We start from the raw sequence: 12,701 nt of genomic DNA, 5'->3' as shown, positions 1-12,701 counted from the left end.
TCACATTATTTCTGGATGGTGGTTTTCCAATCTCATTTTCTGCAAGCCATTCTCTTGTCCCTATGCTTGCCATGCAATAAAGACATAGATATTTGGTATTTGCTCCTCCACATACACCAAACATACACTTCAACGCCTTGAGGTCGGCACTCAAATGCCATTCCACAATGAAATCACCTATGTCGTCAACATGAAGGTGTTCACCTGTATTTTGGCTCTGAATAACTGAAGGAATGTCTGTTTGTGAGAAGAGCCACTTTAATGTTTCATGACTCTCTACTGGTACCTGAGCTGATCCAATCCACCATAGCTCCATTTCCGATTGAGTTTTGTGGTATGGAGAATCAAGCTTACCTTGACTATAGTCCAATGCTTTATTCATTAGGGATATAGATATTCTTTCCATTTTTTGACATTTTTGGATTTGAGCTTCATCTAATTTTAAAACAAATACAAGTTTTCCTTCACAATCTATTTCTCTTATGTTGTAATATCTCACCATAAAAGATTGGACTTTTCTAATGTTCATCCAAATATTATTATAAACGTTGTATTCAAAAGATGATTTTTTTTTTGTCTCTCATATGGCATTGTTCCCTCAATATGGAAATACTCTCCGAAATGTTTAGAAATTTCCTCATTTAACAGAGTTCTATATTTTCCAACATTGTGAGGTCTAGGCAATCCAAAAGCTTTGATTTTGTAATACTTAAGGATCCTGAACCAGGTTTTAGAGATGGCTCTGTATCCCTTTCTACTCACTCCCACTGTGTCACAAACTTCTTGCATTTGGGAAGGCTGGACTAATAAGTCCATATCTTTTAATAGATGTTGAAAGACCAGTTTTTTTTGAGTTTGATTTTCAGGAAGTTCTAAAAGTTTCAAGATATCCGACCTATTCATAAGCTCATTCAAAAATCTTATCCTTTCTTGAGCATTAGACATGTCAAATCCTAGAAGGTTAGTAACATGATCTCTTACAAGTTTTAACCTTTTTTTTCTTTGTCCAGATCTCTCTGTTAAGTTAACTACATCCCGCATTCGTTTTACTCGTGCTCTTAATCCTATTGGAGTTTCTTTTAAGGTTTTCAATTGATCATTTTCTTATTTCAAAGACACTATTTTGTTTTCAAGTTCTATAATTTTTGTTGCATTCAAAGATGAAGTATTTTGAAGATATGTAGTATATTCTGCATAATTAATATGTGATTGAGATAGTCTTGAACTATAACCAAGTAAGCCATCCTCCCCATCACCAACAAATCTAATCAAATCATGTGGTGTGTGAAAAGAAGGATACCTTCCTGTTTTGGGATCCAGTGGATATAGACTTCCATCTGTCCATAGGTCAATATGCTTCTTTCCTTCGTTGCGAAGATGTTGAGCTTCATTTGCACATGAAAGGGATCTTTGGTAGACACTCCATGTAGTTGCATACTCTTGGTTGAGCTTGATATTCAAATAACTTACGATTAAATGTATCACTCATTACTAACAGAGCAAAAAATATAAGCAGAGCTATTAGATCATGAGAGACACAGAAGAATGAGAATGAGATGTAGCTTGTGAAATTTTTAGAGAAGCAGAGGAGTGAAATTTTTTTGGAGAATGGATAAGAGCGCGTTTGGAGAGAATGGTCATTTTGCCGCGTAGTCACTAAAAGAGGACAAATTTCGAGACGAGCCATTAAAGAGTAGCATGAATACGATATATTTTTTTAGATTTTAAAATATGCACTTAGATACGTATTCAATCAGATAGATACGCTTTAAATACCCAAAACGGCTAAATTTGGAGCCGTTTTGACCGTCAACATTCTACTAATTAGCAAGTTAGCGAAATTCCTTACACAGCCCATTTTGAGACGTTTTTGGCCCTAATGAAGGGGCCAGGGTGCACTAGCATGGAGAGCAAAGGCTCAATCTGAAGTTCGAGCCTTAAGAGACCGAGATGCACTAGCATGGAGAGCAAAGGCTCAAACTGGAGTTCGAGCCTTAAGGAGCCGGGGTGCACTAGCATGGAGATCAAAGGCTCAATCTGAAGTTCGAGCCTTAAGGGATCGGGATGCACTAGCATGGAGAGCAAAGGCTCAAACTGGAGTTTGAGCCTTAAGGGGCCGGGGTGCACTAGCATGGAGAGCAAAGGCTCAATCTGAAGTTCGAGCCTTTAGGGACCGGGATGCACTAGCATGGAGAGCAAAGGCTCAATCTGAAGTTCGAGCCTTAAGGGGCCGGGTGCACTAGCATGGAGAGCAAAGGCTCAAACTCAAGTTTGAGCCTTAAGGCCAGAGTACACTAGCATGGAGAACAAAGGCTCAATCTGAAGTTCGAGCCTTAAGGCCAGTGTACATCAAGAGACAAGGCTCCAACTCAAGTTCGAGCCTTAAGGTGGGTGTACACTAGCATGGAGAACAAAGGCTCCAACTCAAGTTCGAGCCTTAAGGCCGGTGTACACTAGCATCGAGAGCCAAGGGCGCCTCTCGACACTTCGACTTAAAAGCAGTGTTGATGTGGACAATGCATGACTTTCCAGGATACAGCGATTGTTCTGGTAAGAATTCTAATTACCTCCCTACTCTAATACTATTGGCTATATTAATTATAAATATTGACTTTATTATTCTAACTTTTATTTATATTTTAACAGGTTTGAAAACATCGGGTAAACATGCATGTCCTGTTTGTGGCCCTTCGTTATAGTACATGAGTATGCTGACGGTTTGTGTAAGACCATATTCGATAATCATCATCGATTTCTCCCCTCAGATCATCCTAAATATGTTTCTAGTAAGAGTAACATTCCTCCACAAACACTTCGTGCAAATTGGAAGCGTATTTGGGACTCTACAAATATTCTTTCTCCAGATGGCATGAACAGGTATAGTAATGTTTTTCAATCTTGTTTTGTGTAGTCTCTAATTGGATTAAAGGTCACATGATAGAGCAATCCCTTGTGTAGGTACTCCATTTTTTTCGGCTACCATATTGGACCCATCTTAAGATCAACCATCTTCTTGATCCCATGCACATCTTCAAGAATGTGGGATCTGGTATTTGGGAACATGTTATTGGTAAACGAGACAATGTTAGCGTACGTGAGGACTTACGGGTCGCAGGATGTATGCGTCAAGCTTGGCCACGAGAGGAGGGTGGGCACGTTCGTCTTTCACCTGCACCATGGATTATATCAAAGAAAGAGGAGAAGCAAGTAAAGCAGGCCATCACCACTTTGCATACTCCCACTGGATGCATGAGATCATTGAAGGGAGCCTTTACAACCACTAAGAAAAGAGGCGTTAAGCAACTATATGGGTTGAAGTCCCACGATTGGCACAAGATGCTCCAAGTAAGTGTTTTCCAAGTCTTGTACGTTGAAATTAAATTTTGTAATGCCATAAACCATACATACATGTGCTCTTATGTGCGCAGTTCATACTACCTACTAGCATCGACCATTGTGCAAATAAGAGTTTGAAAAAATGTATTTATAAGATGGGCGAGCTTGTGAGGTATATAAAACCCATGTCAGATCACCCTTCATTATACCTTGCAAAATGAACGTGCATGAGGTATAACGTACTATTTATTTATTTTTCAGATATGTTAGTTCCAAAGCAATTGATCCAGCCACATTGGATGATGCATGTGTTATGGCAGTGGAGGTGGTTTGTTTGGTAGAGGAGACTTTTCCGCGAACCATTCTCACAAGTCAACTACATCTCATTGTGCATTTAGTGGACGAAATCGCTTTATGTGGCACTATGCATGCACGTTGGATGTTCTTCCTAGAGCGCTTCATGAAGACCTTAAAAGACTTTGTGAGGTAAAGTGCAAGGCCTGAAGGAAGCATGGCCGAGGGTTGGTTGATACAAGAGTCTCTTGTATATATTTCAAAATTTCTTGGTCAGGTGGACAGCTCTTTGACACGACTCTGGAGCAATGAAGAGGACTTGAGGATGACCTCTATTGTGCCTCAAGGAAAAGGACAGAGTAAAGTAATTGACAGAACATTGATTGATGATCTTAATTTCACTTGCATCCTTAATAGTGATGTGATGAGCAGATCGGTTACAAGATATGAGGATGCAAAGACAAAAAGGCAAGTAGAAATCTTTCGGAGGCAACATGGCTCTCGTAAGGCGTAACCTAAGCATCTAGCAACACTTCCGAATGATATCCATGTTGATTGGTTGCATGAGGAAATGGAGAGAGCAGAGGGCGACAAGGGGTTGCATATCACGGCAGAAGAATGGGAGTATGCACGAGGATGCATGTTAAAGGTACATAGAACTTATGTTTTGCATTAGTTGTGAGTGATTTGCTTTTAATATTTATTCACATTGCTTACACAAATATTGCTTCTATTTTGGTCCAGTGCACTATGTTCAATGCTATATGGTGTGAAGGCAAGCATTTTCAAACACAAAGAATTGATGAAAAGAGGAATACACAAGATTGCGGTGTCATTAGTAGCTTTGAGAGAGCTAATGAAAAAATGGATGATTATTGTGGCACAATCCAAGACATATTTAGGCTTGACTTTCGTCGCTTCTTTGTGTATGTTTTGGATGTCAAATGGCAAATGAACGTGGTGGAAAAAGGGCCTAATGCAACGATAAAACGCCATGCAAGTGGCTATGTAACTATTGACTCTACAAAGTTTTGGCAAACAAAGAAAGATAGGCTCATTTTGCCACCACAATGTTAGTAGGTATGCATTTTTTTACTAATGTGTTTCATGTACATATATATCTAAGCTCGCGTACCCCTTGACTTTTGATATGCTAATTAATTACTGCAGTATGTGTATTTGAGTAGGTTATCTATCTACCAATGGTGTATGACATTAAATGGTGGTACGTCATCCCTATTGCACCACGTTCCAAAGTGATGTATAATACATTCACTGATATGGAGCATATGGAGGATGTAACAAGCCGCAATGAAGATGATGTCGAACATGCCAATGAAGATGTTGTGATCGATGATCAAGAAATAAGAGATGATCATGATAATGAGGATGAGCGTGCCATTTCTCATGATCATGAGAATGACCCTACCATTGAGAATGATGGTGATGTTGATGAGGATGATCAGGACATCGATACCATTATCAATGGACAGAATATCGATAGTGGAATAAATTTAATCGTAGCCTTACAAATTGATCAAATGGATATTGATGTTGATCGATGGATCTTATTGAAGATAAGATCGAACCCTAACCAATCCATCACTGTATCATTCTAAATTGATGACATTTCTATTGTATGTGTTGTCTTTTAATTATCATCTCATGATTTATTTTTGAATATATTTCATTGTTGTAAATGCATGTAGTGAGATTGTGTAATGATATAGACTGTAATGTACTATGAGATGGTTTAAAGAAAATAGTTTTTAATTTTGTAAAGGAATTCATTTTTTCTTAATAGAGCGTGTATTGATGCGTGTATTATTGCGTGTATATACACGCGCTGATAGATGCCAAAATACACGCGAATTTAAATGCCAAAATACACACACTCGATACTATTCAAAGACATGCGCGACCATACACGCGCCCCTAATTTATCGCGTGTATGAAACGCGTGTATGGCAGCATTGTAGTGAATTGACAAATCACTTAAGCACAAGAAATGTTGATGCTTTGATGCGCATATCAATTGAGGGATCAAGTTTGGTTGACTTTGATTTTCAAGTGGTGACATGTGGAAGACGGGGGCAAAGACAAGGCGGCACATTTTTGGACAGTAGCGCAATAAGGTAAAGCCTTGAACTCACATCATGTTATCTCTTCTTAACTTATATATACTACTCAGATTATCATAAATGTATTTTTATTCTTTCTTTTTTAGGTTTTCAACAAATGCAGATAATGCCTAACTCTTAGTGATCTATAATGATGTCTCTTTGTTGCGATTTGCTATGCTTGTTCAGGTTTTTTTTCCCTTTTAGTATTCTTGGAAATTATGTATATGTATGTCTCTTTGAGTTTATTGTAAATTTGCTTGTTATGTGTTTACTCAGGTAAGATGTAAGACCTTTTCTCTTATAAACTCAAATAATTGTGTGGCCAATGGTGATCATATCTCATACTCAACTGTGATGAAAGGAGGATGAAAGTTGAGGGAGATTGGGAAGATTCTAATATTACAACATTCTCTCTCTCTCTCTCTCTCTCTCTCTCTCCCCTTTTGTAGTTTATTAAGTTTTCAAATTTATCTTTTTGTTCACCCCCATCTCTCTCTTTTTTTTCTCATAATAGAAGATATATTACCAAAAATTACTTTACAAATGGCCATGGCCGCCATGGCCGCCATGTGATGTACTAGCTTTCCCTCACTAATTACTTCGAACCACAAGTGTATCTCAAAGTACCCTCGTCCAATATATAGTTGTGTCATTCTCCACCAAATGAGCTAACCACAAGGAAGAGACTTCCCACAATAGTAGCCCTATTATATGAACTATGTGAGTTGTAATACTAACTTTTGCATCAAATATGAAGGCATTCATAGTTAACCAGATATGCCACAAACTTGTCCACCTGAAAAATGAAAGAAAACTAAAGGTTCTGGGTTATCCAGCCCATTCGGAATCTTGCCAAAAATCTAGTCTTTAACCTTTACGAGCCTATTTATCAACAGAATCCATATGCGAGAAAGGAAATCCCACACCTTCTTTTCCACATCGGACATGAAATGAAAAGATGTGGGCATGTTTCCAAGCATGTAGTACAAAACACACAATTACCAGAAGCAATCCGTCGCTTTCGCAAACTGGTCTCCCAATGGTAGGCCTCCAACTAGCATGCGCCATAGAAACAGCTTCCCTTAATATGGAATCTTAGACCACTAGCCTGTAAGATTACTTCGTTCCACCATGCCCTACTTTTACTAATGTTCCATACCCTATTAGCCTTCTCAGTGATCTAGCGCTAATCTTTCACCATCATATGGTACACTTGATTTGTTGTACACTCGGGACAATGTCATGAGGCTTTCTAAATGCCCAATCTAACCAAGGTTGCTGATCCTCCAACTGAGGAATATCACCAAATAGTGTAAGTCCTTCCCTCACCTTCTCCCATAACTGTACATATCGACCTGGAACTCGAAAATATTGATGGATTTTCGAAAAGACAATAAGCGGCCTCTACATGGCAACAAAGCATCCATAATTCTCACTAGTCCCAATCGAGCCATTTTATTGAATTTTGGCCGCTCAACAAGTTTGTCAGGCCACTCCACAAGTCGTGAAGTAGCCAACACCTTTCAACTGCAATCGCTGATCTGAAGGCTTCCATTTAGTATGTGCCAACACCTCCTTCCATGAGATCATCAAATGAGAAAGGAGAGGTGAAGCCACCACTCCTTCCATTTAGTGTGTGCCAACACCTCCTTCCATGAGATCATCAAATGAGAAAGGAGAGTGAAGCCACCACTCGAACCTGCTGGGAACCATTCACTACATCCCACCATGTAAAAACTAATCCTGGTATTACCATGCACAAGTGTGACCTTCTCTATGAGGGCCTTAGCCATTACCACCCATGGCTCTTGAGATATACACATATCTTGCAATAAAGGCCATCTCCTAGCAACCATATGTAATCTGATATCTAATAGGGTTTCCCCTCCACTCCTCTTCGGAGTAGTAACATGCTCCCAAGAAATCCACGTCTGCCCTGGCTTATATCTAACTCTTTTCCATGGCATAAATCTAATTGGCTGTTGTATATGATGCAAAGCTTTTCTCGTCCTCCATGGCAATAAAGGCAAGAAAAAAGATATCATGCTAATTGTCAGGCTAAAATCTGAAAGGTGTTTTTGGTCAGTATACATATGGTGCGTGTGGTGTGTGAATAAACTTTGCCCTGAATGCCCTGGCAAGTGTACAGGCCGAGTGATTTTGTTGTGAGCTAGAATATGCACGTGTTTTTTTCAGAGCAGATGCTGGTGATCTGGGAGTTTTATTGCATCACTATGGTGTGCCAGTGGTTGCTAAAAGCTGGGTACCGACTGGAGAATTGACGGATTTAGTATGATAATGATGTTGATGACGAGGATGCAGGCAACTCTCGCATTTATTTTGGAAAATTATGGCCGCGGCGTATTTTCTGAAGATGAAAGGAGAAAAGGGGCTCTTTTATATTTGAGGGTGGCCATCATTTTGTGCTTGAGGCCTTTAAAAAAAATGATATTAATATATCCACATGGCCAATTTAGAAGGCCACATGGAAGGGTAAAGGTGGCGGCCAGCTGGTAATCTAGAAGGTGACGGGTTGGTGTGGTAGCAAGAGGAGAGCCGGGAAAAAAAGTGGGGCCGCTTTTGACGAGTAGAAGAGGTCGCCAGTTGCTGCAGAGGAGAAGAGGCCTGGGAGCCGCTAAGTGAGAGGCGCCTGCAGCATCGCCAGAAAGTGTGAAAGGAAGGCCAGAGGAGGTCGTCAAGTGGTCGATGCTTGCGAAGAGGAAAACGGCTGGTCGTCTTGCTGGGGGGCTGCTGCAGCGAGAAGAGGTGAGGCTGGCTACAGGCGAAGACAGAGGCACTGTACAAAGGAGAGTCGTCACCTTTTGCTCGGGGGGGCTGCCATGAAGAACTGGAGGGGCCTTCGCTCAGAACGCAGTGAGAGAGAGAGAGAGAGAGTGAAGAGGCCCGTATGTTTTGGTGTGGCGCTGCAGGAGCTGCGTGGAGGCGAGGAAGTGTGGAGTTGCCGCCTCGAAGTGAGAGGAGGCCAAGGGAAAGCTGATGTATGGAGGCTGCTTTGGAATGGAAGGCAGCTGTAGGTAACCGTGTGAGAAAGGAGCCATGAGGGCTACTGGGAACAGTGTACAGGGAAGTGGAGAGCTGCTGTGGCTCTGAAGTGACGACGGGTAAGAGACGGGCTGGTGTGGGCCTTAAGAGTGATGTGGCTTGGGCTAGATATCTGAGGATGCTGCGGTGAGCAGTGGTTCGTGGTGCTGAGGATTGTGCGAGGCTCTGGTGGTTGGTGAAACTGCTGGTCACGACATACAGAGAGTGGGAGCTGCTGAGTGAAGGTTAGCTGGTGTGGGCGCCTTCTGGTGAGAGTAGCTGGTCTTGTGTGGGCGGTGATTGCAGGCAGTGTGTGGATGCTGACCAGAGAGGGAGCCTTGGGTTTTTGAGTGTGTTGAGTGCAGAAGTGGTGCTGATGTGTGGGCTGGAGACAGTGGGGCTCGCCTACGACAATTGGCAGGTAGCAGCAGACAGAGAGTAGCCAGGCTACAGAGGAAGAGAAGAAGGGTTGCTGGTGTGGGCGCCCTCTGGTGATTATAGGGACTGGGAGACAAAGGCTCGGTTGTCAGACGCAAGGGTGTATTCCCTTGGCAGTAAATCCTGGCCAGAGTCCTGGTCTTTGGTGTATTTGCTATGTTTATACAGTGTGTATGGTGCTGTGTGTTTTGTGGAAATAATCATCTGTCCTTCATGGTTCTGAGCTGTCTTATGGTGTGGGTGGGTGGCGAATGTTGAGAGAGTGTTCCAGCCGGTGGCTGGTGGTGCCCCGTTCGTGGTAGTTTTTCCAAGTTTGGGAGGTGGAAGAGCTATAGAGGCAGGTTCTTTCTTCTTTTTTTTACCTCACACTAATCATAATGGATTGTGCCACTTTGAGCGGAACATGCATAGGCCAACCTTGAGATTTCCAATACACAAACTTATTATTTATCCTCGCAGAAAAAAGATATCATGCTAATCATAATGGATTGTGCCACTTTGAGCCGAACATGCATAGGCCAACCTTGAGATTTCCAATACACAAACTTATTATTTATCCTCGCAGAAATCCATGCCAATAAAGCCTGTGAATCAACATCAACTCCAATCGGATAACCCAAGTGGCGTGTGATGCATTCCCTTTGTATGACTTGCCCATTCCATCCCAAACCAAGAAAATCGCTCTCGATACAACTTATCAGAGAATATTAATGTATAACCCTAAAGCAAGACCAAAAGTATCCCAAACAACCATAGCCTTTTGAACATTATCTCTTTGAGCCTTAAGGAACATGAAAGAATCATCTGCCAATGCCTGGTCGATCATCTGCTCTCCGCTTTGAAGAATAAGCCCTACAACTTCACTGTCCTCCACTAGCCTATCCAGTCGAGATAAGATTGGATGTGTAACAATTGCAAACAAGAGAGGGCTAAGTGGGCATCTTTGCCTAACTGATCTCGTCAAATTAATGGGCTCAGTCACCCCACCATTAATCGTAAGCCTAGCCACTACATAGTATAAATCAAAGAAGACATGCGAGGGCCAAATCCCATAGCCTGCATAAGCTGTGAAAGAAAAGACCAACTAACGTGATCTCTCCAAATCCCATAGCCTACATAAGCTATGAAAGAAAAGACCAACTAATGTGATCTCTCTCTCTCTCTCTCTCTCTCTCTCTCCTTCCTTTTATGTATGTCTGTCTCTCTCCTTTTGTAGTTTTTTTTATAGCTTTTCAACTTTTTTCATTTAGCTTATTTTTAGCTTTCAAACTTTGTCTTTCTGTTTTCTTCTTGATTTAACTTGACTTTCTATACTTTTGAAGTAATCTCTGCTATTTTTTGATTTCTTGTTTACCTCCAGTACAATATTATTGTTTCTATATTATGTATGTATTCTTTATTTTTAATGTTTGTATTGGTTTCTTTATAATGTTGAATAAAAGAGTCCCCAAACCAATCTGAGGCCAAAAGGTATCACATAACATGTAGTTTTTATTCAGTACAAGGATATTAGCGGTTGATACAAGTTGAGAAGCCTAGCCTACTGGGACCATATTCTAAGTTATTTATGTTTACTTTTAGCTAATGGAATTTGTTTAGTCGTACAGGTGCTGACAATGAAACCATGATAGCGAGAGAAGGCTCAACAGAGGGATGCATACAAATTGTGAGAGAGCTTCTTTTATCTCGTACATAAGTAAGCTTTATTTGTCTCCTTATATTATGTGTTGGGCATGCTTTGGGAAAAGCTATTTATAGTATGCTTATGTAAGGAACATCAACATGGTCAACCATGTAACCCACATTTGGCTAGTCTGTAGATCTCTTAACAAAATTATCTTCAAATATTATAATGGCTTTTTTGTGATTGGATGCAAAAACGGATTGAGAATTTGTATTGTCTTTTAAAAGCCGACTAAATTTTTTTAAATAAAAATTTAGAATACGACGTGGGAATTTCTATTTTCAGGATTTAAAGAATCGCCCCAAGGAAAAATAAAAAGTCATAAATTAGTAGACCTGTGTATAGAGTTAACCTTAGAACTGCGAATTCTTAATTCTTAAACGATTATGAAACGTTGCACAACCCTTCCGGAAAAAAAATTGCCTCTCTCTAAGATCCATCAGAAGCGGAGGGCATCTTAAAGGATGTAGAATATAATGTTACATTTATTTGTTGTCAATTTTACTTGTAGTTGAATATTTAGAAAAACTCCACATGCCATAGCTTTCCATATGATTTTTTTCCCTCCAAATTTCTATAAACAATATATTTGTGGTTGCATGCGAAGTGGCTTGAAAGATATAAATGTTAAAAGCCATTACAGCCCCGCCCACATTATCCATACATCTGCCACATCGGGGGTGAGGCCATGATGCATGGTGGACCTCTGGCTTGCCACGTAAGCACCGGAGCCTTCTCAAGTTCCACCTCATCCTGAGAGGAGAAAGAAAAAAAATTAGTAGTAATCAGATGAAATTATGAAGAAAATGCTTGTTAGAAATTGCCTTTTTCTTTTCTACCTATAGTAAGAAGGATTCTCTTTTTTTTTTAAAGAAAAGATAAAATATATATATATATATCAAAAAAGGATGGAAGTAAGTACAAAAAAGCTTTTTGGTACGAAGAAGCTTAACTTCATTTCAAAATTAACAAGGCTTACAAGAGAACATCAGAGATCGTCAGTCATCCACATGCTAACTTACATATTTTTGAGTGATCCCCCAAGGGAGAAACCATATTAACCCATGAAGTAGTTACCTTTGACATGTGCTTGTTCCAATCCCTATTTTGAAGGCGCTATAGTTGGTCCAAATGGCTTTATGAAGGGTTAATCATAGAAAGCAAGATTTTTTTAGAGGAATTTTGATGGGCCAGATGTGCTCAAACCTAAAGTTCCATTGACCTCTTTCCCAATTTGGTCCAAACGGCTTTATGAAGGGTTAATCATAGAAAGCAAGATTTTTTTAGAGGAATTCTGATGGGCCAGATGTACTCGAACCTAAAGTTCCATTGACGTCTTTTCCAATTATTATGCCATCTTTCAATGAACTTTATATATACATCTGGGAACCTGACTCAAAGCGAGGGATTGGGAGTAGCCTATCCTCTCCATACTATGGATTTGGGCCTTTTCCTTGAATAAGGGGGCTATTAATGAGTGCATCCCAAATCTCCATCCTCGTACCTATCTTTTCCTTTCTATACTATAGCTCTTATGTTGACTGGGCCTTTTCCTTGAATAAGAGGGCTATTGATGATTGCATCCCAAAGCTCCATCCTCGTACCTATCAGTACAAGGTCATCTCTGTCAACATTGTAGGTTAACTAGACTTGCCCCCCTAGTTAGCCATCTCTAATTGTCCAATCTCCAAAGATTTGCCAAATTTTTGATTCCCTTTTCAGACAGTTTATGTGCCCGTTTATAGAAATAAATTGGTACCATATCAAGTGAGAAACCAAATTGA

This window comes from Cibotium barometz, chromosome 5, assembly GCF_041138505.1.
Source record: "Cibotium barometz isolate CiBa-2024 chromosome 5, ASM4113850v1, whole genome shotgun sequence".
NCBI classification, from domain to species: domain Eukaryota; kingdom Viridiplantae; phylum Streptophyta; class Polypodiopsida; order Cyatheales; family Cibotiaceae; genus Cibotium; species Cibotium barometz.
The sequence above is the reverse complement of the archived record's forward strand: the minus strand, read 5'-3'. Positions refer to the sequence as shown.